Source organism: Ascaphus truei, chromosome 4 (assembly GCF_040206685.1).
Source record: "Ascaphus truei isolate aAscTru1 chromosome 4, aAscTru1.hap1, whole genome shotgun sequence".
Classification (NCBI taxonomy): Eukaryota; Metazoa; Chordata; class Amphibia; order Anura; family Ascaphidae; genus Ascaphus; species Ascaphus truei.
Genome location: NC_134486.1, coordinates 91,779,913 through 91,793,667, shown reverse-complemented (window position 1 = coordinate 91,793,667; position 13,755 = coordinate 91,779,913). Strand labels below are relative to the sequence as shown.

Genomic DNA, 13,755 nt, shown 5'->3' with positions numbered 1-13,755 from the left:
TCAGAGCAAGTCCGCCCGACACAAGCCATCCGGTCTTCTCCTTCCCCTTCCTATTCCGGAACGGCCTTGGAAGCATATTTCCATGGACTTTATTGTGGAACTTCCTCCTTCTAAGGGGATGAATACGATCCTTGTAGTAGTGGACAGATTTTCCAAGCACACACACTTTGTACCCCTCAAGGGTCTCCCCAATTCAGCTACCTTGGCTGACATCTTTTTTAAAGAAATTTTCAGGCTACACGGCTTTCCACTCACTATTGTCTCAGACAGGGGTACTCAATTAATTTCTAAGTTTTGGTGAGCATTCTCTCAGAGACTTGGCATATCCCTCCTCTTCTCCTTGGGTTACCACCCACAGACCAATGGCCAGATGGAGAGAATGAATCAGACATTGGAGCAGTATCTCAGATGCTTTGTGTCAGAATCTCAAGACAACTGGGTGGACCTACTACTCTGGGCGAAGTTCGTAATTAATTCGTTGAAGAATGAATCCACGCAAGAGTCGCCTTTCTTCATTAATTTTGGGCTCCATCCCAGCAGCCTACCTCTTTCCTCCCTGCCCTCTGGTGTACCTGCAGCAGATATCCAAGGTTTTAATCTATAAGACTCCTGGAAAAAGATTCAAAAAGCCTTGCAAGGGGCCGTCCAAAAACAAAAGGCTCAAGCAGATCGGTGACGTCAGGTGGCTCCGGAGTACAAACCTGGAGACAGAGTCTGGCTTTCTTCAAAAAATATTAAACTTAAAACTCCTTCTCAGAAGCTGGCGCCCAGATTCTTGGGTCCCTTCAAGGTCCTCGAACGGATCAATCCAGTAGCCTATCGACTTTCGCTACCTCCCACCATGAGGATTCCCTCAGTGTTCCACGTTTCCCTTCTGAAACCCTTCGTTCAGAATGTACATTTTCCGGACCATTCTCATAGACCCAACCCCATCGTAATACAAGGGAAAAAAGAATTTGAGGTTCACTCCATTCTCGATTCACGTTTTTCTAGGGACAAACTTCAGTTCCTCGTTCATTGGAAGGGATATGGTCCAGAGGAACGTTCCTGGGTACCTTGTCATCAAATTCATGCCCCAGCTCTTCTTACACAATTTCGTCGGAAATTTCCTCACAAACCTTGGGAGGATCGTCTGGCGTCCGATCCTCAAGGGGGGGGTACTGTAAGGGATCGGGGGACACGCGCCTCTCAGCGGGTCTCCGTCACCCAGGCTCCCAGTGTGGCCGCTCATCCAAGACCCCCTCCCCGTCTGCTCCTTACCTCCTCCGGTCAAACGCCATGCCGCTCCTCTGCGGCGCATGCCGCATCCTCCCACATGCGGCCGGGGCACGCGCACAGGAACCTTACAGGGCGCGCGCGTACCCGATCCTCTTTGATGTCCTCCCGCACCACTGGCTTTGCCTCCCATCAGCTACAGGCTGTCACCACCACTCACCTGGCTGACTCCCACTCTGGGCACCTGAACCTATCCCTGGGCTTGCTCAGACGGGCCTCCGCTCCACCTCTTGCTCTCATAGGTCCTCCTGCATATATAACCCCAGTCTGCCCTCTCCTTCCTCGCTCTGCATAGTTCTCTGTGGCTTCGGTTATTCGGTCGTCTATGCCTTGCTCTCTTCTGTATTACAGCTCTAGTTCTGTCCCTGCCCCCGTTGGATACCCTTGGATTTGATATTGGCTCTCATTGACTTCGTGTACCTCGCTACTCCCTGGACTCGGCTTTGGACCTTACTACGCTGCTCTCTCCTGCCCCAAACCTACGGCTCTCGGATCTCTTCCCTCGGACTTCTGGCATCCCGGACACAGCAAGTATCAAGTTAAACCTTTCTCACTAGGCCCGGCAACGCATCATACCACACTCCGGGCACGCCCTCACTGCTGTGGGTGCATGTTATACCCTTACCCACCTCAGTATTGGGGACTGGCTAGGTCTGCGGGCATTCAGGTGTTACACTTGAGAAGTGGGATCAGAGTTAGAATCGACTTCTCAACATTAAAGTGTCTGGTGGAATCAGAGATAGAAATCATTTCTCACCTTCATCCCCTTACAGAATACACAAACACCCAGATGTGTAATGTAGGGGAAAGTTTACGAGCTTGCATAAGGATTTTTAGCTGTTCTCATATTCATTGGTTTTTCATATAATCTTTAGATATTTTCTCTGACGTACAAGTCAACTCATAAAGGGGTGTGAGCGTTAGTATTAGGGTATAAATATGCTGTATATCGTATATCTGGCAGAGAGCTTTGTCTATAAGCTGTCTCCAGTGTGCACCTGTAAACTCACTCATTATTCTGTTATAATTGAATCCTAACTTGTATTTTTTATTCACGCTTTCACAGATGGCACATTCCAAATAGGGACTCCAATACCTCAGAAGCGGGCACCTGGATGGGTGGACTCCTAGGTCACTCAATCACTCAAACCTGAGCTCATATGAATCAAGGTATGGCACCTTTTTGCAAAAAAGCCTACGGTTAATTGCTTGAGTGATCTGTAGAGAGCTCGGTCTTGAAGGGTGACCTATCTGAGTGACGGGGTTTCCTACAGTTGCAATTGAGTTTATTCATTTAAATCTGTTACTGTGTCCATTTTAAAGTATAAGAGTTTAATGTTTATTAGGACTAAAGTAAGAGTCCCCCTAAAGTTTTGGTATTGTTGGATGGGAAGATATGATTGTGTGATTAATGAACTGTCTTCAGACTGTACATGGGTTTTGGTCCACCATTTGTTTTCTGAGCACAACAGGTCCTTGATTGTATATTTACTCTGTCTTGTCAATAACATACTGTACCACAAGAATTGTATGTAATCAAGTTTTTTTGATTACTGTAACGCAGATGGCACATGATCAATTAGTTTTGATTATGGTAACACAGAAGTGTACATGATCAATTAAGTTTCATTATTGTAATGCACATTTAATTGTACAACTATTAATTGTTTGCGCAATACACTTATTAGTTTTCCCCCCAAAATGTTGTGTTAGGTTGTTAGGTGAAATATGTTAAAATGGGTTTGTTTGCAATAAATTACTTTGGGAGGAAGTGTGAACCTATGGGCAGCTGCACCGTTTTTCTTATTCGTAAGAATGCGAACGCAAGGGCTCATAGTGGAACATTCTAACCTTCAGTAATACCTGTGGGTTCGTGGCAGTTTAAATCTTTGGATTTCATGAAGCTTTGTGTCTGAGGTTAAGCATGGCATCGTCCGGCTAATCAACACTGTAGAGTCACGTATGGAAGAATAAGCCTTAACTTCCATTTCCCCACAGCAATAAGTGGTTATGTCACGTCCTGATAAAAACTCAAGTCTCGCTGCCGTGAATTAAATTGTTGTGCCCTTGACAAAAGCTGTAAAAATGGATCTGAACACCTTATGAATTGTACCTGAATCATTTCCCTGTGTGCGAGTTGAATCATGCTAACACCAGCTTATCACATGTAAACAAATCACCATCCAGGAACTTTCAAGTGCTTACAAAAATAAGATTATTATTAATTGATCACGATGATGATATTAAATTTTTAAAGGTCTACACCCATTATAATACGAAGTGATCAACACTGGACAAAGGAGAGTTTTAGTGTCCGTAAGAGAGTGAGAAAGAAGGACAAAAGACAAAAGAATGAGCATTTGCGGAAAGATCATTTGATCTTTACCATTTTTACAAATCAGCCCAGCCCATGTTACAGATATCATTTAAAACTTTATTCGTTCTTGCCAGGCGGATACGTTTTTGAAACCAGGAGATATTCTTTTCCTTCTGCTCAAATGTCCACGAGAGAGAAAGAATTAGAAAAGCAGCCCCCTCCTCCATCTTAAACAATGTGCACAGAACAAAGTTAACTAGCTTAGTAGCTTCTAATTAGGTTCAAAAGCAGGTTAGTTATTGAATGGGCAAAGAGAAGGACACGTTTTAACTTAGTTTGCAGTATCAAACTGTTGTTTTCTTATTATTAGGATAAGCCAGAAAGATGTGTTTATGAGAGAAGTGTGAAATTATGCTTGTTTATTGTGCTCTTTGTCTGTACGTAACCAATAAATACATTCAATTTTATTTGTTCTGATTAGGATATGTTTGGGAATATTTAAAAAAAAAAAATGCTGGTAAAAGTAACAAATAAACTGTCCAAACTATATGTCTAGAATGTATCTGCCCCTTATAATGTCCCGTTGTTTTTATTTTTGGGATGCCATGAAAAATTGAGTCTGCATTGGGCTGTGGAAGAAGTTCCATTTTTACACTTTGAGCTGCCAACATGTAACAGTGTATTTTACAAAACCAGCAGTTAATATTATTTGGAATACTGAAAACCATTATCAGCTGCTCCAAGGATATTTGGTGCAACACCCAGGCTGGCTGTGCGCCCGGATGAGAAAGCTCTGAAATTATTTTTTTAATCAAATAGAATAATGCTGAGTGTCTTTATCTGTATAGCACTGTCCGCTTACGTACTCGGCGCTTCACAAAGATATTACAGTACAGGAAATTTGTGTGGGGTCCTATACAAAAGCATATGTCTACTATAAATTTAACTGAATATGTGATGTATTTGATAACTTTTGACAATTTTTCCTCTCCAAAGGTGCCCCATTTTGAATCCCTCTCAGCAAACCAGATTTTATTTTGCATGTTACTGGTACCTGTTAGAGAAATGTAACAAATAGTTTGATATCAGATTATATTTCTCTCCAGCCTGAAGTTTTAATACAAATCTCCTACCCAAGGTTTCAGGGTTTTTCTTACAGCAGCAGGTTCACCAATTCATAATGCTGAACATATAAGGAATCTGCTAGGTGCACTGCTACTTCCTAAATTTATAGCAGTTATAAAGTTAGCAGCATACACCAACAGAAAGGACACAATATCACAGAGCAATGCTTTCGCTAATTCCACTGCTAAACAAGCTGCCGGACAGCCGGATTTCCAGGCATATGTTATCACTACACCTACTGATCCAGACAAAACCCTTACCATACCACTTGATTTATCCTCCTTTTATGAACAGCAAGCCAGAGAGGTTGTCCAGGACTGGACAAGCAAATGTTATCAACACAAAGGGGAATTTTGGTATTGCTCAGATGACAAACCAGTTTTACCTCCCTCTGAGCCTTATATTATTTGTATGGCCCATGGGTTATCACACATTCATGGAGGGGGGATGCTGCTATCTATCAGAAATTACTGGTTTGCATCACACATTGACCCTAGGGTGAATGATTTTTGCTCTGCATGCCACATCTGCCAGCTACATAACATTGGTAAACATGTTCCTGCTGGTTCAGGTAAAATCAAGTGCCCACAGGGTCCATGTCGCAATTTACAAATTGATTTAATTGAAATGCCACACAGCCTACACTATCAATATGTTTTGGTTGTTGTTTGCATGTTCTCAGGGTGGGTTGAAGCATACCCTTTTCAGCACGTGGATGCACACTCAATGGCTAAAATGTTACTACATGAGTTCATAACCAGATATGGAATACCTCAGCATATTTTTTCAGACTAAGGCACACATTTCACTGCGCTATAGTCCAGGATCTGGCGAAGGTTCTAGGTATTATCTATCATTTACATTGCCCATACCATCATCAGTGCAGAGAAAGTGGAGAGGACTAATGCGGTCCTAAAGAACAAAATCAGCAAAATTTGTGCTGACACAAAATTGCAATGGACAGATGCATTACCATTGGCGCTTATGTTAATCAGGAGCACTCCAAGGCAAAACCAAATTAACCCAACATTAAATTATAACGGGTAGGTCAATGGTTAGTGCCAGCACATTTGCATTAATGTTGCATGATCATGCTCTCCCTGATGACTTAATTAGTGTTTTTTGTGTAAGATTAATTAAATCTTTTAAGTCTCTCCACACACAGGCACAAGCAAGCGGTACAGTCCACCAAGGAGAACACAATGCAGCAACATCTCAAGGAAGGCGATTGAGTAATGGGCAAGCATTTTCTATGCAAGAACGCTCTTCAGCCCAGATGGAAAAGCCCATTTCAAGTACTACTCACCACCAATACAGCACTTAAAGTGGCAGAGATCTCTTCCTGGATCCACGTTACGCATGTGAAGCTCGTCCCAGCACCACCCAACGCCACTTCAAGTTAACATTTTGAAGGGCAAAATAAATCCCTTACCGTTAACCCCCGAGGGAATTAGACTCCAAGTAAGGCCCGGTCTTATCCAAACAATTTTCTTTCTTTCAGGACTCAATAGTATTTTTTTATTCTTTAGAGTGTGTTTAAGTTAGAATTTAGGATGTATGCACCATTGGACCTTTGAAAGTATCGCCGCAGAGAGATGACAAAATTGAAGTGGGAATACTCTGTGGAGCCTTGTCAATAATACTGATTTTTCTGTGGTCCTTATATGTCGCAGATACTTATCACCATTTCCCAGGTAACACTACAGTTAACACCATCTCATTCACCAACATCACTAAATCCACCGTTTCACTCCGAGATAGGCGAGACCTACATTTAACCCCGTGGGAAAGAGACAATACATTTGTGGATACATGCAGAACAGTGCATGTAGCAAAGAAGCCTGCTGGGTATGTGGGTATGTGCCTCATAACCAGGAGTCACTCTGGATTGGAATCCTTATACTCATGAAGAGTTAACACCTGCAGTTAATGCAATGCCACAATTTCCTGAAATGTTGAATGGAAAATTCTCCAAAAAATTATAATAGAGTACACTTGATGAATACAATCCCAATTGGGGGTTGTTACATAAGCAGCAATACCGGCAATGTCCCCATAGGTCAAGTGCTCCCTCCTACTGATGATACTTGTTTCCAACTAGGAATACGTGTAAATAAAGAACAAGGGTCGATTTCCTATTGGTACAAATGCATAGATAACAGTACACTAAATCTGACACAATATAGAGCAATACAAAAGGCAGCCACAAGATATATAGCCAAGAACACATCTTTATCAGCAGATACAATTTTTCGCGGATGTTGAAATTTTAGTCTACCCTGTGGAGTCTATTAGCTCTGTGGAAAATGGGCATATAGAGTATTACCTTGTAAATGTACAGCAGAGACTGCGACTATTCTAGCACAAACCAGTGGCAATCGCCAAAAAGACCCAGGTACACCCAGGTACATGCTGGATACATGCCTTAGACTTGACTTAAAGTAGACCCACAATTTCTGCATTGATTAATGGCCCATCAGACTAACAACAGGGGTCCCTGGCAGTCCCATTCAAACTGAATGGGACTGCCAGGGACCCCTGCTGTGTTAATCCTATGGGTCATTAGTCAATGCAGAAATGCCTTAAACTTGCCTTAAACTAGCCTGATTACACCCAGCACATACCCAGAATGTAACCGGGCTAGTTTAAGGCAAGCTTTAGAATACTCGTGGTCTTGTCTGTATAGGGACTTGTTATTTAGAAAAAGTGGTCCCTGCTTTTACTATAACGCAAGAATTACCTACAGGGTGTCTCATAAACAAGAGAGAAACACCCAATACTTCAGGACTTAAAAGGGATTTATGGAAAGAACAGTTTTGGGTTAGTTTATTTCCAAATGTGGGAGTTGGGATGCTATATGACAGGCTCAATGTACTTGCAGATGTACTAGATAATGTTCTCAAACATACAACCACAGCCATTGCATCACTAAACCAAGAGCAGGTTCAAATTTGGCTTATGGCCCTACAAAATAGAATGGCCTTAATCTATGTTTTAGCCTCAAAAGGAGGCATATGTGTCCTAATTAAAGAATAATGTTGTGTTTTTATCCAAGATCAGATACGTAGAAGAGAGAAGGAGCACAGCTCACAGCAGCCAGAATGCAAAAATAAGGGCAACTCCAGGCAAAGGAGAAAAATATATATTATCCTTTATTGATCAGCTTTGCAATAGTATAGAATCACGCACCAACTATTACTATTACAAAGCTGATCAATAAAGGATAATATATATTTTCTCCTTTGCCTGGAGTTGCCCTTATTTTTGCATTTTGAATGCTGTACGCTGTGCTCCTTCTCTCTTCTACGTACCTGGATCTTCCTTCCAAGGATTGTACGCCGAGGAATCCACTCACCTGGAACACAACTAGTCAGGTAAAGGGCACTAGCCACTCTGTTGTTACCTTTCTATTGCTGCACTGTTTCATACCATACCCCAGTGGTGAATGAATGTGTATTGGAGACCATATACTGTGGCAGCTGTGGGGGCACCACTAGTCCCTATTTCACCCTGGGAAGATCATTCCTGTCATTATGTTATTGTTCCTGGATTCTGGATTCATTCAATGAGACTTATGCTTTGGTGAGCTTACTGTGGTGATGCATCAATATACCACATAACCTATGTTCCAAGATCAGAGTGGCAAGGTGCAGCATGAACTAGACAAAATAGGAGAGATTCAAGAAAGACTTAGAAAAGGAGGCGATAGTGAATGGGATCCTTTGGGGCTTGGTGGATGGCTTGGATCACTTGGAGCAAAACTGTTGAATGCCTTGCTGTGTTTGTTAGTGGTACTTGTTGTCATATATGTGTGTGTCACTTGCTGCAAAAGTATGATCCACAAATGTGCTAACCCTACTTCCAATCTGATGCCACTTTTTGCAGATTCTAACAGCAGCAGTCCCCCAAAGAAAGAAGTTAACCAATGGCAGCGATCTAACTCGGGATGGCATTCTGGCTGCAGAGCTATACAAGACTATGACAGTAAAGAGTAGGTGCCCTTTTCCTCTGGCGTATACAACAAGCACTATTAGATGATGGAGAACCCCAAAATACAATGTGTGTCTCCCTATGTGTCTCTGGACTAACATCATACCAGTAATTCTCAAAAGGAATGATTTAAGAATAAAAAGGGGGGGATTTAGAAAGTGACATAGGGGGTTCTCAGGTAAATAGCACTAGGATCTAATCAGCAATTTTGTTCTCAGTGCCATTTTGCATCCATTTTGTTCACAGCCGTTTTTATGTGTTCTTGTCCCTGTCTGTCATCCATTTTGATGTGTTCTTGTCCCTGTGTGTCATCCATTTTGATGTTTGTCTGCATGGAAGCATGAAATGAAAGCACAGCTCGTGTCTGAAAGAATGTTTTCGCTCTCAGCAAATTTTGTTGATACCAGCCCTGGCCAGCCCAGCTGCAGAAGAAGGGAGGGTGCGTACAGCCTTGAGAAGTGGGATAAGAGTTAGAATCGACTTCTCAGCATTCAAGTGTCTGGTGGAATCAGAGATAGAAATCATTTCTCACATTCACCCCCTTACACAATACACAAACACCTAGATGCGTAATGTAGGGGAAAGGTTACGAGCTTGCGTAAGGATTTGTAGCAGATGTTTTCTCGTATTCATTTGTTTTTCATATAAATGTTAGTTATTTTCTATGACGTACAAGTCACCTCATAAAGGGGGCATGATCTTTAGTATTAGGGTATAAATATGCTATATATCGTATATCTGGCAGAGAGCTCTGTCTATCAGCTGTCTCCAGTGTGCACCTTTTTGCAAACATACTCACTCGTTATTTTTTTATAATTGAATCCTAACTTGTATTTTTTATTCACGCTTTCACAATAGTTAAACTTTTCCGTACTACTACAGTAGTACAACTATAGTATTTATATATTATATAATACACCACACAGTGTATTTATAAACTACAATGATGAGAAAGAAAGAAATATATTGTAAATGTACACCCAATGTGACCAAATATACAAATTATGTCCATGGGAATTCCTTAAAACCAAATAACCTTTAAAAACATACAGTAGCTTTAATATTATTGAGTCTAAGAAACTTCTCTTTTAAAAAATTATTTGAAAATTATTTCTTTTTAATTCCATAAACATAATAGTATTTGTAGCCACAAGAGAATTGCAGGGATAAATATTTATTACTATTGCAGGGATAAATAGTTATTATCACTAACATTTGCATGCCTTTTTTCTTAACAGAAGTCATGTAAACAATTGAAGTCACTGTTTATTTTTTTTAAATAATTATTTAATAAAAATTGCTTAACCTCTAACTATTGTCTTTTCTTGACATAAAGAATGTGTGTGAAAAGGTTCTACGAAAGGACCTAAGTAGGTGGAATGAGTAAAAAAAAATCAATACAAATGAATTTGCTCTGCCGTTTATTGTATTTATTTCAAACACTCCCGACCCCTTTAAAATTAAAAGATTTGAGGAACCTTCAATCCCATATTATCAAATTTAATTGGAACAAAAAAAGGCCTAGGATCAGTAAACATATTTTAACTATCCCTACCTATGTTGGTGGCCTAGCTCTCCAGACTTTTGACGTATCACAGGGTGGCCCAAATAGCCCCGCTTTTCCTTTGGCACTCCTCTCCAGAGTTGAGAAGATGGTTCACCCAGTAGAGCAGGACAAGCTATTATGGCTTCCCCTCCGAATTAGAGATCAAATCAGAGAGATTTATCCACAATGTCCCAATCTCTTCGGGTCTGGGCAGGTTTAAGTCAAGGTTTAAGGTTTAAGTTAACATCTACTATGTAAATCCCGAGTTCTGAGCCCTCTCTGGGGAACCCTGAATTTCTCCCTGGCCTTCAACACAGGGCCTCACCTAACTGTAGGGGTGTGATGGTAGAAAGAGTCCTGGATCTATGTTCCGATAGTAAACCACTACACTTTGAAAGACTACACATGGACAGGTAATGCTTTCACTTTCTATAAATTAGGGCCTACAACTCCATCTTATCTCCATTTCCCCCTCTTACACACTTTGAAACAATGTGCCTGGGTCGGGCAAACCAGGAAAAGTTGATATTACAATTGTTCCACTGGTTCTCCCAGCTGAAAGTGAGGGCAGACTTAAATATATGTTCCTTTGGGAATTTGATCTTAATGAGACCCTAGAAAGTGAGGATTGGACTGATATCTGAGAAGCTACATCTAAGAGTTCCATGTACATATCAGTCAAAGAGAATGCCTACAATTTCCTCATGAGATATCTCACACCCCTGAGGATATCCAAACTGCAATGTCTAAATAATTGCAAATAATTACATACAATCTGTCTATCAATAAGTCCATGGATACTGCCCCATCTGACCCAAGGGATGTGGGGGCATAGCTTCCTTCATCCACATGTCGTGGACATGCCCAAAATAGTAATTCTCTTAGGAAAGATCAACGACTGGCTACAGAGAATACTAAAGGGGGCCATTCCTCTGGGCCTCTGGTTGATCCTTTTGAGAAGACCCTGAGAGGGTTTATCCAGATAAGAGAACATATTAATTTAAAATGTGGCTATTGCCACAAGAATAGGCATAATAGCACTGTGGGAGCAAACAAATATCCCGCCCACTCCAAAATCCAAAACAAGGTTTGGTATCTACAGTATGGTACAGTATTGATGCAGCGGCCGTTATTCGAACACATCACGGATGCCGATTTTGAGTTCTCTGCTGTTCCCCACGCAGCATGAACGTGGCCAATCTTCTCAGGCACCCGCGCTTATCGCGGATGTTTTGTTTGAATTTCATGGATTCTGTTTCTTCGTTTGCAATAAAATGGATGAATTGTAATGTGTACAGTACTGTGCTACTGTGCTACTGTGTCAATTTCATGTTTTAAAAGCCAGAACACGAAAATTCATTTTTCTGCACTCACTGGGCTCGCATCTTAGTGCGGGAAGGCTGGAATTCATCCCGCGGCTTTAAATCGGGATTGCAATGTACATGACGCGTGAAGTGTTCGAATAACGACCGCTGCATCAGTAAATGGAAACGTTCACATGCTTAGTGAAAAACAATTACTCCCTTGTCAAGTTCCAGATAGTTTGATCACCCACGTAGCCATTCCAGGGCTGAATCCTCAAACCATGCTCCTTTGAGGCTGAGTACTCCAGGTTCCCATTGATCTGCCCTCAGATCCCTGGCATAACAGAGTGGAATATATAGATGAGGTATGCTTCTGATTGTGATTCCCCCTCCCTTCTCCCCCATCCACCTTATTTGTTCTCACAATTCATTTTTGTTCCCCCATACATTGCTGTACATGTTTTGTTATTTGCTGTATAAAAACTAATAAAAACTTGTATACCAAAAAAAAGCTACCTATCCACCTATTCCTCACTGGTCTTCTCAGCAGTCTTACTAGCTGTAGTAATTTGTGTTTTTTCTTGCTGCAGTACTTAGTATTTTCTGAACTCTTGTATTACTGATTCCTGAATTCATATTGGTTTGACAACACTTTACTTAGTATTTGCCCTGTTTCCATTCCTGTTTCTAGCCCTGTCTACGGATCCACCTTGCTGTTTGTTCCTGCCCTATCTATGGATCCACCTTGCTATTTGTTCTTGCCCTGTATACGAATCAACCTTGCCATCAGCGCCTTTCACATGTCCTCAGCGCCTCTTCCCATCTACAGGGCACCTCCGCCACTCTGACGCATAGGACATTCAGTGTGGACGCCATCAGCCAGGACACATTTAAAAATTTTACGTGCATTGTGTGACTTCCTGGCTGCTGGCAGCTCTGCTAAGATTCCTGTGCATCGGAGAAGTAGAGGTGACCTGTGGCTGGGAAGGGCATTGAGGAGATGATGCGTCAGAGGTGCCAAGCTTGGAGAGGCACTGTGGACATGTGGCGACTGGCCCTGTGTTTAGTAGTTATAGTGGCCAAATGACCACAGCCAAGCATCCTAAACTGAGGGGCAACGTTACTGTTCTATTCAAAGAACAGTATTTTGAAGGAAAATGTCAGACTGCTGGCGGATAGTGTCTATCGGGTTCTGAAACGAAAAATATTTAGAAAAAACTGAATGGTATCTTGTTGGAAGCAGCTAAAGCCAACTTTATAAGCCAAAAAGAATATGACTTTATGGAGGCTAAAACACCAAAGATAGCTACATTATATTATTCACCAAAGATACATAAGAGTGGAGGTCTATAGTCTCTAAGTTTGTTCTTGTTATGCTCTGATCCTTCATGCAAATTTTCTGGTCTAAAGTTTGATGTATGTAAGGCCATCTTTATAATGGCGGTGCATGTGCGTGCGATGTGGAACAAACATATGAAGAGTTATGAAGGCACACACTGTGCACGCGACTGCGTCTCGTCCAGGAGCAAGATTTTATAACAGATTTTAAAAATTGTTCTCCCATGTCACGTGAGCGGTTCAGCCATATGAGGGCATACCGCTCATGGCCACACCTCTGCTATGCCTCTCTGTCCCCTCCCGATGACTCCTGCCTGCAGTGCAGGTTTTTGGCGTGCGCACCGCCCTAGTCACGTCACGAGGGAGTGCGCACACACTGATGGATCCAGTATAATCAAGGCCTGAGAAGGACAGTTCGTGCTAGAGGATGGATCTTTTCTCCTGCACTGTCGATCCTTAGGCTAAGGCCCCGCTGCCTCAGACCACGCACCCGCACTGCAGACAGGTGGCGCGTGGAGAGGCACTTGACCGCTATATGCGGTCTGTAGGGAGCAGGAACGGCGGCTGGGGGGGCGTGGTTTAAGCGGAAGGCAGGAGTCTCCCGAGCTGCAGGAGGGACCCCCCACATGCCCTCTGCTGCTCTCCCCCTCCACATGCCCTCTGCTGCTCCCGTCCGATATCCCCCACCCAGCGGATGGCTGCATCGGGGGTTGGACTCCCGGGCTGCAGGAGGGAGCTGCTGCCGGCTGTATGCTGGAAGGTAAGCAGCTCCCCCCTTCCACAAATGCCCTCCTCTCCATGCTGATCCCTCCCCCCAGTACACACACCCCACCCCCTACCTTGTGAAGGAAGCTCTCGGA

General features: G+C 42.5%; 1 long non-coding RNA gene across 2 annotated transcripts in view; it reads left to right on the top strand.

The window, feature by feature from the left end:
• The window catches only part of LOC142491963 (uncharacterized), a 91,189-nt gene extending 82,521 nt beyond the window's left edge, over nucleotides 1-8,668 (top strand). Inside the window, exons 2-4 of one of the 2 annotated variants that reach the window (XR_012800618.1) lie at nucleotides 2,342-2,445; nucleotides 5,883-6,178; nucleotides 8,603-8,668. This is a non-coding gene — a long non-coding RNA (uncharacterized LOC142491963). Of the gene's footprint in view, nucleotides 1-2,341; nucleotides 2,446-5,882; nucleotides 7,199-8,602 lie in introns of those variants that run through there. The other variant, XR_012800617.1, reaches the window with a different exon arrangement.
• The last annotated feature ends 5,087 nt before the right edge of the window (nucleotides 8,669-13,755 follow it).